At 33.9% G+C, this 15,970-nt stretch overlaps 1 long non-coding RNA gene across 6 annotated transcripts in view; it reads left to right on the plus strand.

The window, feature by feature from the left end:
- LOC117021615 (uncharacterized) overlaps window positions 1-15,970 on the plus strand; it is a 68,182-nt gene that overhangs the window by 38,514 nt on the left and 13,698 nt on the right. For 2 of the 6 annotated variants that reach the window (XR_004422887.1, XR_004422886.1), the window contains exons 2-4: window positions 2,297-2,412; window positions 2,692-2,823; window positions 8,737-8,831. This is a non-coding gene — a long non-coding RNA (uncharacterized LOC117021615). Of the gene's footprint in view, window positions 1-2,296; window positions 2,413-2,587; window positions 2,824-8,736; window positions 8,832-15,970 lie in introns of those variants that run through there. The other 4 variants (XR_004422890.1, XR_004422885.1, XR_004422889.1 and 1 more) reach the window with 4 other exon arrangements.

The raw sequence follows: 15,970 nt of genomic DNA on the forward strand, positions 1-15,970 counted from the left end.
GTGCAAAATGTAAATAATAATTGCACCCACCTCTTGAGTTACGAGGATTCAAGGGGAAAATGCATATATACATGCTTAGCATAGTATCTGACACATAGTAGGTACTCAATGTTCTTATTTATCAACAACATTATCATCAGTTTATATAGACACTCTCTGTGAAAGACTATTCCAAAAGGGAGCTCAATCAAAAATTATTAGTTCATGAAGTTCGGTACAATCTTGCAAATAAGTTCCCCAACTATATCACTTATCCAGACTTCGCCTAGCTGATTTTCCCCACAAGTACATTGTATTTTTAAAATTCAAAGAATATGTAATTATCTCTGGATGATGGAAATTTGGATAGTTTTCATTTTATATATATTTTACACTGGCCTGATTTTTTTTCTTTAATAATTAGAAAAAGCAATAAAACCATTCCATTTCTATGTCACTCTTATGAAATGGTAAAACAAATTACCATCCTTATTCATCTGACAGAAATCATTACTCATATTTAGCAAAAATGTTATGTCAGGCTGATTTACCATTTTAAGGGACTCTTGAACAGGAATGCTAACTCCTAAGGGCACTAACTATAATTTGATTTTTAAAACACCTCTTATTAAAGAAGCCATTTTAAAAGATCAGTGTTAAAGACTATTGGCTAATATTTACTAATATGCCAAGCACTGTTCAAATGCCTTTAATATATTAGCTCATTTACATTCTTACAACAACCCATTGAGATAAAAGCATTACTCCTTTTACAGAACATCAAAGTGAGAAAAAATAACTCATGTAGAGTCACAGCTAGCAAGTAGCAGAGCTGAGATTCAACCCAGTTTGGTTCCAGAATCTACTCACTTAACCAGTGAACAAAAGTACCAAAGCAATGTAAGACACACATAATACTTAGCCATGTTACTTCTTGATCTCAAATTATTAAAATCCATTTCTTTTCCAATGGTACCTCAATAATGCAAATTGTGCCGGCCTACTCCCATTTCCTTACTTAGTACTTCAGGCGTTTTCATACCCATTGTTTTATTTAACCCTCAAGGATATATGTCTTCACATACTTAAACAGTCATGGTTCATCACAAGTTATTTTGCAACAAAAACTGGAAACACACACAAAAAACATAGCAATACCCAGATTTTAAACTGTTCGATTATTAATAAATTTCATTATAACTTGGAATCAGGAAAAAAGTAACCAAAAATAACTTAAAATGTAATCATTTAGGATGAATTTTTAAAATTCATTTCAACTAGCCTGGTGGCAGGCAGAATAACTCTCCCTAAAAAAGAAGTTTTTAAGGAAGGTGTTAAAATACTGACAACTTTGTCGTCATGTATTGTCCTGTCATAGCTCACTGTTTTTGACACAGATTTGCCTAGGTCTTGTGCTTCCACTACGAACTTTAAGACTTTGGGGCAAGTTTGTTCATCTGAGTCTTGCGTGTCCTCGTGTAAAATGAAGATAATACTTACTTCTTAGGGCAATAAACAAGATCAAACCATAAATCGTTTATTTAGCACCATGCCCATCACAGAGTACAAGCAATACGTGGTAACTAGATATTATTTGTACGTGCGTCGCACAACGGAAACCCATCTTTGCTAGGTTCAGTTCATTTAACACGCCTTTTTTTTTTTTTAATCGCCCTAAGTGACACCCAGAGATTGCTCACCCATTCACGTCTCCCAAACCGAGAGAATATTTAAGGACGAGTAGGACAGTGAGAGAAACTGGATTCTATGAAAGCGCCTTCTCAACAGGCAGCCTCGGACCGGGAAGAACTCCAGCAAATTTAAACACTCCTTAGACAGGCGCGCGCGCGCGCGCACAGACACACACACACACACACACACACACACACACACACACACACGGTTGTCGAGTAGGGGAAACCACGCCTCCTGTGTGCACTCAGGTTGGATCGCACAGCAAGGAGAAAGGCTCAGGTTCCAGAATCGGACATATGCGGACTCCTCCACATGCTCACTACCTGTGCTGTTTTAAGCAAATTACTTAGTCTGACCCTTGGTTTCCTGGTCTGCAATCTGAGAATAATAATTGTACCTACCTCATAAAGTTGTTCTGAGGCTTAAGTGCGATAGCTCCTGTAAAGCGTTGACATATACGGTAGCAAGAGCTCTGTACACAGGTGGGGCTGTTTTAAGTACACGTGTTTCCATACAATACACATGGTCTCGGAGATACGTTCCGTTGTTACGAGTTTAGACACTGGCAATAAGACGTTTTCTTTTCACTTAAGCTGCACCCTTATTTGTTTCCCTCGAACAGTAGAAAAAATGCCTATCAACTGATACGCCATCTACGGACCCTCGGCCCACAGTTTCCACTGTCCCTACACCTCCGCCGAGTAAAGGAGGAGCTGCACGCAGGCGCAAGAAAAAGAGGTAGGAGGATTGCCACCTAAGGAAGCGAGGGGAGAGTGGCGAACAGCGATGATTCTGCGCATGTGCATGGCGTGGGGGGTTGGGAGTAGGGGGTTTGCGCGTGCGCAAAAGTGTGGAGCAAGCCGGAGAAGGGGGTTTGGAGGCGGTATTGACAGCTGTGAAGGCAGCCCGCGTTCCCGGCATGCCCCGGGGCGGCGGGGTTGGCTCTAACGAATTTGAATGAGGAGCCTCAGCGCTTTCGGCGCCATTTTCGAGTGGTGCCTGATCTCATCAATCTAGCGGGACAGACGGGAAAACCTGTCCGAGAGTATATCGCCACTAGGACTCCACCGAAAAATCACTGAAAAAGTCGCCCAAAATTACTTCGAGCAAAGGACAGTCCGCGGAGTTTCGCCAGGGTTGGCGCAGTCGGTAAGAGCCTCAAGTAGAAGAGCGGGACTCGAGAGGTGGCAGTGGGACAGGCAGGCGGTGGGGGCGGTGCAGGGAGTGGACACTGGGTCCGCCCTCATTTTAATCGCTAAAAATGCGAGGAAATAGGGTTGGGGGTATTGGATGGCTGCGAGTGGGCGGCGGCGGGCGGAATGTGGCGGGAGCGCGGAGAGACGGGGGCGTGGGGGGAGGGGAGTTGTAGTTTGAGCGGGACGCGGACGGCCTGCAGCGGAGCAGCCGCCGCCCAGCGGATCTGTCAGCGGGACCCCCTGCCGGGGGACCGAGATGGGGCGAGGCGGGGCTCTGCAGACTGCGGCTCCTTGACAGGAGGTGGGGGACGAGTACCCCCTCCCCCATTGCCAAGGCGAGCGGTCTTTCTTCGCAGTTTTCCCGGCCGTCTTCTCGTGACAAGAAAGTTACGGTCGGCGGAAAATTGAGGACCCGGAATAGCGGGTGCCTCCCGTCAGTCATGCGGGACCCAGCCCTGTATATTGTCGTCTTTAACGCTAAAGAGTGAGGTGTCCTAGGAATGTGAGTTTCACAACGCCGCCCTCGGGCTCTGAGCGCCTCGGTCCGGGAAGGAGTAGCACTGACCGCGTCTGGCTTTTCCAATTTGAGCCAGATGGGGCGGGGGCAGGCTTTTGAGGTTTTAGCGGGCTCCTAAGAAAGATGCTGGGGTTTCGCTTTTTGCTTGGGATTTTTGTCATTTGCTGTCCTGGTGTCCTTTCTTAGGGGGTGGGAGGATGTGTTCTTGGGTGAGATGAAAGATGGGGTTTCGAGCATGCGATTTCCTTCTCTTCGCGATTTCCTCCGAGTCGCACTTTCTTAGAAGACTTTCCTTCTCCAGTCTTTGATACAAGTCGCAAGGAAAAAAGCGATCTGTGAAACAGTATTTTCCTCCCGAAAAGTCTTTACCCGGACAACTTAGCGGTAATCCCCACCTTTTCGTAAGAACTTTCTTGACTCTGAGGCAGAGGGAAGAGGGCTATTTGTCTTTCCCCTTAGTGATTGATTTTTTTTTTTTTTAGCTCGCAGTTTCTACCAATTCTTACTCGACAACTCTTGAATGATTTGAGCCAGTGACGGCTTCAATACTTTATAGATAATGAACTTTGTAAAATTCCTCATTAGAGGTATATTGGATCTAGAATCCTTTTCTGCGCTGAAGGCGCCACTAGATTAACCCTTTGCAGGCGTGATGTTTTGCGTGTGGGGCGCACAGCTCTGGGTTGCGAATATGCAAGAGATGGTTTTTGCAACAGCTATTCAATTGTTCGCAAAGAGGAATAACGCTTCCAGAGAACCGCAATCACACACTTTTCAGGACCGCCTGCCTAAAGAGTTTTTCCCCTTGGAATTGATGTAACGATTGATTGATTTCTTATTTCTCTAAAGACTGGGGGACCCGCCCTCACTTAGAATCTTTTCCCCGAAGAGAACAGGAGAGCGGAGTGTGATGTTTTTCAAATTGTGTCTAACGGAGCTCCCAAAACACCGGATTTGTTATCCCCTGATTGGCTGGAAGGAAGCGGGACTGGGGGGTTTGAATGTTAAACACTGGATTAAAATTCTAGACTTCACGAAAAATTATATTTTTGGAGAACGATGGAAATAGTTACAAAATGGTACGACGAGGAGTTTAAAAAAACTGGTGTTTAATATTTTTTTCATAAAGGACCTTCGAGTGGTTCTGAAATGTATATTAAAAGTAAAACTGAGGAGACAGTTTTCTTAAAATTGTAATTCTGCTGGCTGAAATTACAAGACTTTTCTACATTTGCCCCTGTTCTCTGTTGATTAAAAACTGAGTGAAATATTTAGGTTTTTATTCCTTTGACAGAAATTTTTCATCTTAAGCTACATTTATTTATTAGATGCAGGTTATGGGAAAATTGTTTCTTTTATTTTGATGAAAAGAAACTTTGATTTTCTTAATGTTAAGAAGCTTTTCCACATTTTCATAAAAATTGGATATATTTTTAAACTTTTCACATCTAATTTAAAATATATAGGTTTTACTAATTCAGCCATTGCAATGGACTTAAAATTTTATTTACAAGAAATAATATGTTGCTTAATTTACACAATACAACAGGTAAGTATGCACAGGTGCGTATACATGAATTTATTCCTTTGATAAATTTATTATGAAGAAATATTTTCATACAACAGTGTGGGTGTGTTCTATTGTATTTGGTTGGTTTTAAGTTGATTTTTGTTTAACATTGCTTAAGACAGGCATCAGTGTATTTCTATTTATTACCAACTTTGTCATTCCATTTCATTGCATCTTGATAAAAAGCGGGTGTGGTTTTCAAAGAAAATCAGTAAACTCACACTGATAAATTAGATAGCTGTAGATGCTTTTAACACGTTTTTTTAATTTATTAGAAATTTATGTCCTTTTCTGAATAGTTGAAATTTTGAAACTTAGAGTTTGTGTTCTCACATTAGGTCAAATATACATTGTTAGGAAATATTCAAATGAAAAACTATGACTTTCATAAATCTCTGCAGGGTTGTAAATATAATTTATATTAATAAGTGGAATAGCTGAGTTTATAAAGTGTACTATTTGTATTGCCTTCATAACAAGAATTGTAATTACAGAACCTGTGTTTGTTACCTTTTTTCAAAGCTGTTTTATTTTGAATCGTCTCATGAAAATTTCATAGAAAGTACTAATTATCCTCCATAAAATTTAATTTGATGAAATTGTAGGAGACCCCATTTCTATTTTAAATGTAATTTCACCTATGATACCAGAACTAGTGGACTTTGCTCTTTTTTACTGTTGTTTTGTTTTTTTGTGTTTTAATTTTCATTCAAATTATTAGGTGACTTGGAGAGTTTTGAGGGTGGGATCGGGGAAGGCCTTTAAATTCCACCAGGCTGGTTAAATTTAACCATACTTTTTTAGTGCTTTAGTTTATGAGTTTTTTTTGTTTGTGTTGGGGGTGATGGATGAAGGATTGTTTTGCTTAATAAGCCATTTTAAAAGAAGTGAAGAATTTCTTTATTTAAAATACTGCACTTAAAGCTTGAGAACACACCTAAACCTAAATAAAATCCACAGCATTCAAAATATTTTCCCTTTATGTGATGCTTCATAAGAGGAAGATTTTGGTTTTAGATTTGTGGGCATGTAGATATGAGTTTCAACAGATGTGTATGGTTATATTATGTATATTATCCATATTTCTCTGCAGTTGATAATTCTGATTTATTTTCTGTTCTATTGTAAGGTTTAGGAAAGTCATAATACCACAGGAAAACAATAGTAGGGAAAGGTGTTGCTACAGTAGCTCAACTCTTTTTAAAGCTGTGTTTACGTATTGTGGGTGAGAGTGAACTGGAGAAGGTATCAGTCTTCCTGGTAGTATTGATTTTCATTTGTTTGCCCTTACAACTATTTTTGAAAATCCAAGTAAAACTGCCATTTTAGACTTCATTTTAATGTCAACTAGTCTTAGTTGTACATTTACAAATTGTAGACTGAGGTGTTTGTAACAATGTATTTTTTCTTATCAGATTAATAATCACTTTTAGTATTTATCATGAACTAGAGCTAAGGATGAAAATTTCAAAATAACTCATATTCTGAATTCTTTGTTGGCAATGCATCATGCTTTGTTTACTACATTTTTGTTTATTTTTTGTTTTGTGGAAACTTATGTATATATTTATTTCTCTTTATTTACTTACTGGTATATAGCAACAATTCAGAATGTAACAAAGTACTTTGATCCAGAAATATTGCTCAGTTGATTGGGTTTACAAAAAGGAAAAAAAAAAAAACAATGCCCAGAAGACTGTATTAGATATTTCTTCCACATGATACATAAGCTTTTTCCAATTAAAATCAATTACAGTATAAATTTACACACTATTTTGAAATTTTATTCTGCAAAAATTTCTCTTATTTTAAAAAATTACTGGCCTAAAATTGGCTCTTGTCTTTTATTTCTATTGTTTAATGAAGCTTAATGATCCCCATATTGATTTCTATTTAACCCTTTTTAGAAGAAAGGTTATTGGTCTGATTATAACTAGAAAACATCTTAGAATTGTCATATTAGAGTATTTGTGTACATACAGTTTTGTTTTGTTTTTAATTCAGCAAACTTAGAAACACTGTGCCAGGCAACTAACGTAACTCGAACTCTAACTGACTTGCTGAAATTTGGTAGCCCCTCTTTTGAGACCAAAGGTAATCAGTAATAAACTAAGATTTTCTTTCAAATAAATGTCCAAAATGAGATTCAGCCATTTTGCATTTAATTTTTACAAATGATAGTATTAGAGCTTTAAAATTGTGATTGACTTAATATTATAAGTGTAACATCAGTTTTAGAATATCACATTACTAATATGTGTATATATTTGTCTGATTATTTGCATGTACTAATGACTAGAACCTTCCTATAAATGTTGCTCTCTGGTAGGGAAATGATTTCCTTTTGTCTTTTTTCTTTTTTTTCCCCCTTGCCTGTCTTAGAGATGCTTGCTTTAAAGGATCTTCTTTTGAGGAAGATAAGTTTAAAATATTAGAATTAATATTAATTATATATGAATTTTTTTCTTAATATTATCAAATTATGAGTTTAATAAACTTTTGTTTAATCCTATCTTATTTCACTAAAGAATCTGCCCTGGAAAGACTTGTCATGGGTTCTAAGAATAAATAATAAACTGTATTTTGTAATAGATATGAGTTTTACTATTTCAGAGTTTTTTTGCACCATATTTTTTATCATTTAGTCTAATATTTGTCTTGTATTTGAACCTCCATTATTCTATTATCTGGTGTTTTTTGTTTTCCTTCTATTTGGCAAGGAGTACATATTGGTGTCTACTGTTTTCCTTCTGTGATTTTTAAAGTTAAGATACCTTAATTTTTAGAGTGTTCAAATATAGAAAACTGTATCTTTTCAGGAAGATGATGTAGAAGAGATTTTAATTTTTTAAAATGTCATGGTATTTGGATTGGTGTTGGTGTGTATGTGTTTTTGCCATTAAACAATCAAATATTTGGTGGCAGAGGAATAAAGGTTTATTTGGTTTTCATTTCTTTTCCTAAACTGTTTTTAAATAAAAGTAGAAAACTCAGAGTAGAATTCACATATAGTGCATTCTAAATCTTTGGTAATTTAACTATTTACTATTTTTATAAAGTTGGTTGCCACTAAGTCATTAAGATTCAGGTGAAACAAATGAAAAAGCCACTTAAATACGTTTGGTTGTACCACCCCTACATGGAACCATTAAAAAAACCATTGGCCCAATAGTCACCCACTTACTATATTTTCATTTGTTTAAAGAGTAAATTCTAAATTTTGTTCTGTTAAAATTGTCATGTATTAAAATTGGAAGTAACCAATATTACTGTTCACTCAGCCATCGCAAAAGACAAAAGTTGAAAATAATGGTAGTTTCTGTCATCATTCAACGTTTGATAATTTGGGAAGAAAGTTAAAAATTTGTCTCCTTTGAGTAATTTTTTTAAACTGGATTTTATGAGTTTTAGAAGCATAAACTGTATTTCTGATATTTCCTGATGAGTCCCCTTTCCCAGTTCTCTAACACCTACTTACATACACACACACTCACCTACAATGCTTTGAAAGTGAATGCCCTAAAGAGAAATGAAAGCAGAAACATATTAATCTGATTGTTTGAAGAGACTTCGAATGATAAAGCATATCACAGGTGTTTCTAATCAAGTTATTTCTCTTTAAATAACATTATTTTCAAGTTAGTGTTTTTTTGAACATAGGCAAGATTGAGGTCATTTTGAAGACCTTACCTCTGTGTTCAGGGATCCACTGTGGAACTGCAGGAGGCGGAAATCTGTTGAGTGTCTTCATGCTATAATACATGACATTTTTATTGCAGGTTTTGACCTTTAGGAGAGAGCCAATTCTGGGGAACAACCTAACTTCTTTGATTGAACATTCACATAATGCATTGGAACATGATAGGAGATTAAGGTATACTAATGAATTTTAAAAGCATACAATTTTATGTCTTGCAGTATAATTGGGCTAGACAGTTAATTGGTAAAGCTAGGATTTTAGGTGACCTAAAAATCATTAAAGATTTACTAATACATAGAAATCATTCTGTGAAGTGGCCATGGTTGAGTATTCTTATTAAAACTCCAGATTTTTTTTATATAGTTGATGTTCTCATCATCTTGCATTAAGTCCAACTTCAACTGTATTTATTCTAAAAATAAGTATCTAGTGATTTGTTATTTCTGTTGTTATTGTTATATGTAAAATATTTAAATAGTGGACTTTTATCTTATAAAATGGAAAGTTTAAATCAAATGGAATTTGGTGTTTGGCTGTGTGACAGGTATACTGGTAGGTAGAGCCACAAAATTAGATAAGCTTAATGAGAGTATTTTAAGAGAATTTAAAATATTCCAAGTAGTATCCTAACCAAAAGTGGCAATTTGGTTGAAACTGAAAAACCCACTTTCTGAAGCACAAATTAATATCTTACTCATAGATACTCTGAGTAAAATATTTAAATTATTCATATCAAAACCTGCTAACTCTTTAAAAATAGATGGTAGAATGTCAAAATCTTTAGTGACTTACTGTCACATTTCCTCCAGAATGTGGTTATACTTTATAACAGAACCACTTTTATAGCATATTTATTTTCTTTGATTTTTTAAAATATTTTTAGTTGAAAACTTCAGACACTTAGTTAATAAAGTTATTGATTGTTTTCTAAATGGTAATCTGGTATAATGAAAATGAACTTACTGAACAGTGTTACTAAGTTTACTTGGTTAATTTTTGCATAGTAGAGTACTAATCACATGATAAAGTATTAATCATAACTTTTTAAAAAACTATTTGCTAGATAAAGTGATTTTTATAAAATACTATAATGTTTTCTTTCAATATTTTTGCACTTAAAATAGATACTTTATGTACTAAAGATACAGGAAATTACAAAGGTTCATTTTTCATAAGAAAGTGTAATTTAGCCTTAAGAGTGAAGTATAATTATCATTGTCAAAGAACTGCTTTTATCTTTAAACAAGGTTAAAATTTTTTTGAAGAAAATTCTCAGATGTGTGTTTAAGAATTAACATTGAGATACATATCAAAATACTGAAAAACTAATATTAGATATGTCTGTATTAGTAGATAGTAGATAGATAATCCAGGAATGTGAATCTGTTAACAGTTAACCTTAACTAATAAAATGTTAACATTTAATAGAAATCAGTGTAATATAAGGGTGAAGTTTAGGTATAAGTATCATTATACTGTAAGGTCATTGAAATAAATGCAAGGTATTAGAATGTCTTCATAACTTTGAGTTGAGAATGTTATGAAAAAGCAGCTTAGTCTGAATAGAATGAAAATAAGTACAATTTTCTCCTCTAACTTATCCAGTGTTTTCCAGGTTAGAGAACATTAAGATGAAAAGTAAAAAATATAGTTTCTAAGTGTCTGAAAGAAAGTCCAGGTTCAATTTATTGCTTTCAATCCAGATATCTCTACACATAGCTTTAATGAATTAAAAGGGTGAAGAGGGACACTTTTTGAGTTTATATGGTAGATAAAGACATAAACCCAGAGTTGTTCCTAATTTAGAGAGGGGTTATGATTTGTGCTCTTTGAACTTGTCAAAATTTACTGTTTGGAGACAAATATTTAGCGCCATAAAATTGTCCTCTCTATGGCTATATACTGGCTTTAAACTTCAAAATTTTGAGCTTAGTAAATAATTTAGCATCTAAAAGAATACATGCAGATATTAACAGTTTTCTTGTATTTGGTTAGTACTTAGAGGGTGAGAAACAAACCTAATTTGTAAGACGTGTTATGAGACAAGTTAAGGGCTTTTACTGCAAAGTGTGATTGGCTATCTTTTAACTGCCCTTTAAAAGACATTTTGTAAGGATTTTGGCTGTTTTAAATTTGCAAACCTGGTTCTGTATATCTAATGAAGCCTTGATATGTGTTCATTATATCAAAATTTGGGGGAAAGGATTTATTGAGTTATCTTTTTTTTCAGTGACAAATTTATATCTTATTTGTGCAACATTTATATTTTTGGATAAATGTAGTTTTAGCATTAAATAACATTCATTTCAAGAAAAATTCTTAATTGTTCTTAAATACAGTTATACTGTCAGTGTTCTGTTTTATTGGAATAGTTATCCTTAAGGGGGAAAGAATATTTGGATAAACTAAAATAGAGGTAATTTACCATAGCTATGTGTGAAAGGACTTGAAATTATTCATTGTTTGTCATTGATGTATAATGCTAATTTATAACAAGTTATACTTGAAGCATTTGTCAGCTATAATAATTTCTTTAATAGAGGTTTTATAGTATTACTGAGGATTCCTTAAAGATTAGATACAATTATCTTAATAAAACTTTTTAAAATGTTTATTTGAAGCAGTTTTGTACGTGTGTGTTTTGTGGTTTTTTCTTGACTAGCAAACACATCCTTATTCTATTTCTATTTTTCTTCAAATAAGACTTAATGCATCAGAAAACATTTTCAAAATTCAACATGTAATTAATATGAGGATATAAACTTTTTTATTAAATATTATTTTGAAGTAGAATTTCATTTTTCAGCACCACAAACGACACTTTTGATATTTCATTAACATATGACTTGCCTTAGTTTTACTTTCCTATTTTCATGGTTAGAGTCACTTGGAAGAGAAACGTGCAGCATGTTTCAAATGTAGCTGCTGAGACTGATTAACTGCTGAGACTGATTACTGGTTAATATTTATTAGTTTATTATTGTTTATAAATGTCTTAATTATTTAAAAATCCTTTGATATTTGCTGTTAGTTTTTTTATTGCATAGCTTTCATATTCACTACATATGTTTAATAATTTTATCCTGTGATCCTCAGAATTATTTTTTTTTTTTTATTAACATTATTTGTTTCTTACTGAGCTGCTAAACAGAATTACTTTTTCAATTTTGATAAAAATAAAAGATTGGGGTTTTTTTTAACAAAATATCTGAATTTTAAATAGTACTATATTTTATACTTTTAGTAAACTCAAGCCTAGCTTTCTTCACCAGGTATTATTTAATTTATCAGCCAATTCTAGCATTTAAAAAAACAATTTATAGATGTCCTAATTTTTCAGACTTTTAAAATCTTTTTCAGAATAAAACATTGCTCCAAGTGTTAAAGAATTGTATTTAACTTTAAAGTTATAAGTTCCTAAATAGCATCACATTTAAATTTAAATGTAATTTGACAGAAGAATTTGTATTTCTGTTATGCATCAAATTTTTAGCTTTGTATTACACATTTAAAGTAGGTAAATTATATGTGGAAATTTTTTTAATAGTTGGAATTTTTGTAAAGACTTTATGGGCTAAAATCTTATTTCTTTGTTAATAATGTCTGATGTCAAACATGTGGTGATGATTAGATATGTGGAACCTGGGAGCCTGGAGCTTTTTATAAGCAAAATATAATTTCATTTCTTGATTCAAGTTTAGATACTTTCTTGTTTTCCAGGAGAATAGCTTGGGAAATTGTTCTTTATGAATTTTACTCTGAACCTGGATAGAACTCCTCTGAAAATTTTGATAATTGAGCAGTTAAGCCTAGACTAGGAGCTGAAGATCATTACATGTGTCAATAATATTTTTCCTTACATACATTATAAGTTCTCTTTCTAATCAAAACACCAATTTTATCTTTTCTTCTCCTTTCCACATCCTGCTTTTTAAAGAAAAAAATCCTTCTTAAATAAGTCTGTCATGTAGGGATGTAAACAGACTGCTAGGTAAGTTGGGCTGAACCATTTTTTTTCTGTGTTGTATATGCTTTTCTCAGTTGGCTACTGCAACAGCAGCAACAGTGAATAAACAAGTATCACCACAGCCGTTGTTCTTGTCCCTTACGGCTGGGAGTATTGCTGCTGCTTGTCAGCTGCTGTACAGAATAACATCAAATAGCAATAATGGTGGCCAAAGGAGCCTGCACCCACCATCTCTTATAGGCCAGGTGGGAAGAGCCCAACTGTCAGTATCACCCATACATAGTATAATGAATACATTCTTTGACAAAAAAGGTATTTTCTTCCCAAAGTAGCATAATGAGAACAGAAGATACAGTTTTGACTCATTATTTTTTACTTTTTACTTGGTTTTAGTTAATATTTTATTCAGTTAATTTCATCTGTTTGAATGGAAACCTGTCTTGTCTTGTGGAAGTATGTATGGTTTCATGCTTTTTCAGTGTTAAGCTGATAGACTGGAAAAAATGAATAATTAGCTACTGATAACACAAGTTAGGAAATATACTGAGGAAAGAAAAGTTGACTGTGTGGCCACACAGGAGTGTTTTTTTTACTTTAGACACGTATTCTGAGCCCATACCATCTTCATTTTATAGCCTAGTCTAAACAAGGCCAGATTCTTGTTGATTTCGCTGTAACTGAAAACACCACCCTGTACTACCTGATATTTTATATAACTAAATACAAAGCACACTGCAGGTGGAAACTTATGTCTTTACTTTTTGCACTATAAAAATGTCTTATATCTGGAAAGTTCAGATTATTCTAAATCTTGGAAACAGGACTTTGTAATTTCAAATAATATAGAAGAGTGTTTTTGATTTTTACAATTTGAATTTGCACAGATTTGCATAACCTAAATATCTGTACGTTTTCCTCCTCTGTTATTGCTAAATAATTCCAATAGGTTGTAATTACAGGGAAGTAAATAATAGATTTCTATTAAAGTTCCGATTTCATTTACAGCACTCTTGCTGGAAACTACAAATGACGTTTTAGTGTATGAGTCTAATGTCTTAATTTAAAGTCTGACATTTGCATTCTTTTAAAAAGGTAACCATGGTTTCCCCCTGGTCATCTTTATCAAAATCACAACTAATCACTCCTGCTCTTAATGTTTTTCCTTAGCAATTACTGTAAACTCAGTTTCCTGCTAACATCGAAAAAAGTTTTGTTGTAGTATGTGGTTGGTTATCTGAAATAAATAATGAGCCCTCAACTTGCTTTAACAAGATGTCAAACATATTCAACCATAAATTGAAATTATTTTTTTATGCTAATACTGAAGTGTTTTCTTTAATTAGTTGATGTAATTTAAGAGACAATACATTAATTACTGGTAACCTTTCCTTAACCAAAAAGTAAGTTACATAATCCTTTATATTGAAATACCTTGTTTTTACTATTAATTACTGTGCATAATGTCTGGACCACCTGTACCAGAATAATCTGGAATAAAACATTTTTCCAGACCTGCTGAATCAGAATCTGGAGCTGGGGCTCAGGAATTTGTGCTTTTTACAAGCTGTGATTTATTTTTTTTACTTATTTTAGACACACCACATGTGAGAAGCACTGCCCAAAATGAAATGAGGGAGAATCCTTCACACCAATAAACCATTTACATTTTCTGCTTACCCGCCCCCCCCTTTGGTCATCATGGATCTAAGCTCAATAACTAATTATGAATTTTGTCATTTCTACCACGTTAGTTCTAGAGTAAGTCTTAGTGTTTCTCACATGAGGAAAATCTTTATGAGAGTTTTATTTTTGTTGAAGTACCTTGCGCCAAATTTTAGTCTGTTCTATTTGTTCGGAACATTTAGTATACCTACACTTGATGAATTACTGAAGAATTTTTAAAATTTTTATGTAGATAGTAGCTATTTATTTTTCTTAAATGTGCTTCCAAATACTGAAGAACTTTTCTCATGGGAACTTTTCTTACGGCAGCCTTTGACGAAATTCTATAAAGTTGAAGATATACGTGGACTTGAACCCAGCAATTCCATTTTTAGATGTTCTAGATAACTTCCGACATATGATAAAGTCGTGTTTATTTTTACTTTAATAAGAAAAAAAGTGGAAGCAATGTAAATGTTAAGCAACAGGAGAATGGCAAATTGTGACATAGTCATACGATGAACTGTTTGTTACACTGCTATTTAAGTGAGAGTTATGTGTATTGTCACGGATGAATGATAAAAATAAGTTGCAAAAGATAGTTATAAACAGTGTAACATTGATATAAAATACATATATAGTATGATAACGTTTATCTAAAACTTGAAAGCAATGATATATATATTGTTTTAAATACTTGAATTTGTAGTAATAGTATAATAGCATGCATAAGAAATAAATGCTAAATTCAGGATTATGATTGTATCTCAGGAGAGAGGGGAATGGGATCAGGATATGTTACAAAAGGGACTCAATTTTATGTGTAGTCTTTTTCTTTAAAAAAATGAATTAAGCAAAGTAGGTACTCATGGCAGAATATTAGAATTCAATATAGGTGGATTGCAGGGCCAGGGGGATGTGGGATGTGGGGATTCATTTTGGTATTCTCTTGATTTTTCTGTGGATTTAAAATACTTATTTTTTCCCAAATAAATGAAAAAAAAATGTGCTGTCCTTTTTTAGTAAAGTTTTTTCTACAATAAGATGTACACTTGGAGTGTTCCATTAAGAGCATGGGATGGGTGGATTTATTCTATTCTTTCTATTCTAGTCTAAGCTGCAGTGTTTGCTTTTGCATACTGGCTTTTAATCCTTTCTACTCTATTAAGTAAAGGACAACCATGGAACAATTTCTCTTATCACCACTCTGTCATTTACTCTTTAATTCAGGCAGTTTCACAATTATGTTTTGTTTTGGCCATAGGTCATAACATTATTTCCAGAGATTTCTTTATGCATTTGAACTCCACCTTAAGCTTTGTATTTATACGGTATTATAATAGAATTCTTGGATTTGAGCAATATATGGATTTTTATATTTTGCAGTAGCATACGTGTGTGTGTGTGTGTGTGTGTGTGTGTGTGTGTGTATGCGTGAGAAACAGGGAGATTGGTCAATCTTGAGGTATGATCTTAAATTTATGTTAAAATATCTGCAGTTATATGATGTTCTCCAGAAGCTCAGTGTGCTTTAAGTTAGATATTGAAGTATGAGTTTTAATTACACTTACATATTTGACTTAAATTTTGAGAAGTTAAAAGTAATAGAAAAGTGAATTTTGAAAACTAATGATAATCTCTGGACTGAAATATATAAATGCTGCTGCTGGGCTTTGTAATCTGT

This window comes from Rhinolophus ferrumequinum, chromosome 4, assembly GCF_004115265.2.
Source record: "Rhinolophus ferrumequinum isolate MPI-CBG mRhiFer1 chromosome 4, mRhiFer1_v1.p, whole genome shotgun sequence".
NCBI lineage: Eukaryota > Metazoa > Chordata > Mammalia > Chiroptera > Rhinolophidae > Rhinolophus > Rhinolophus ferrumequinum.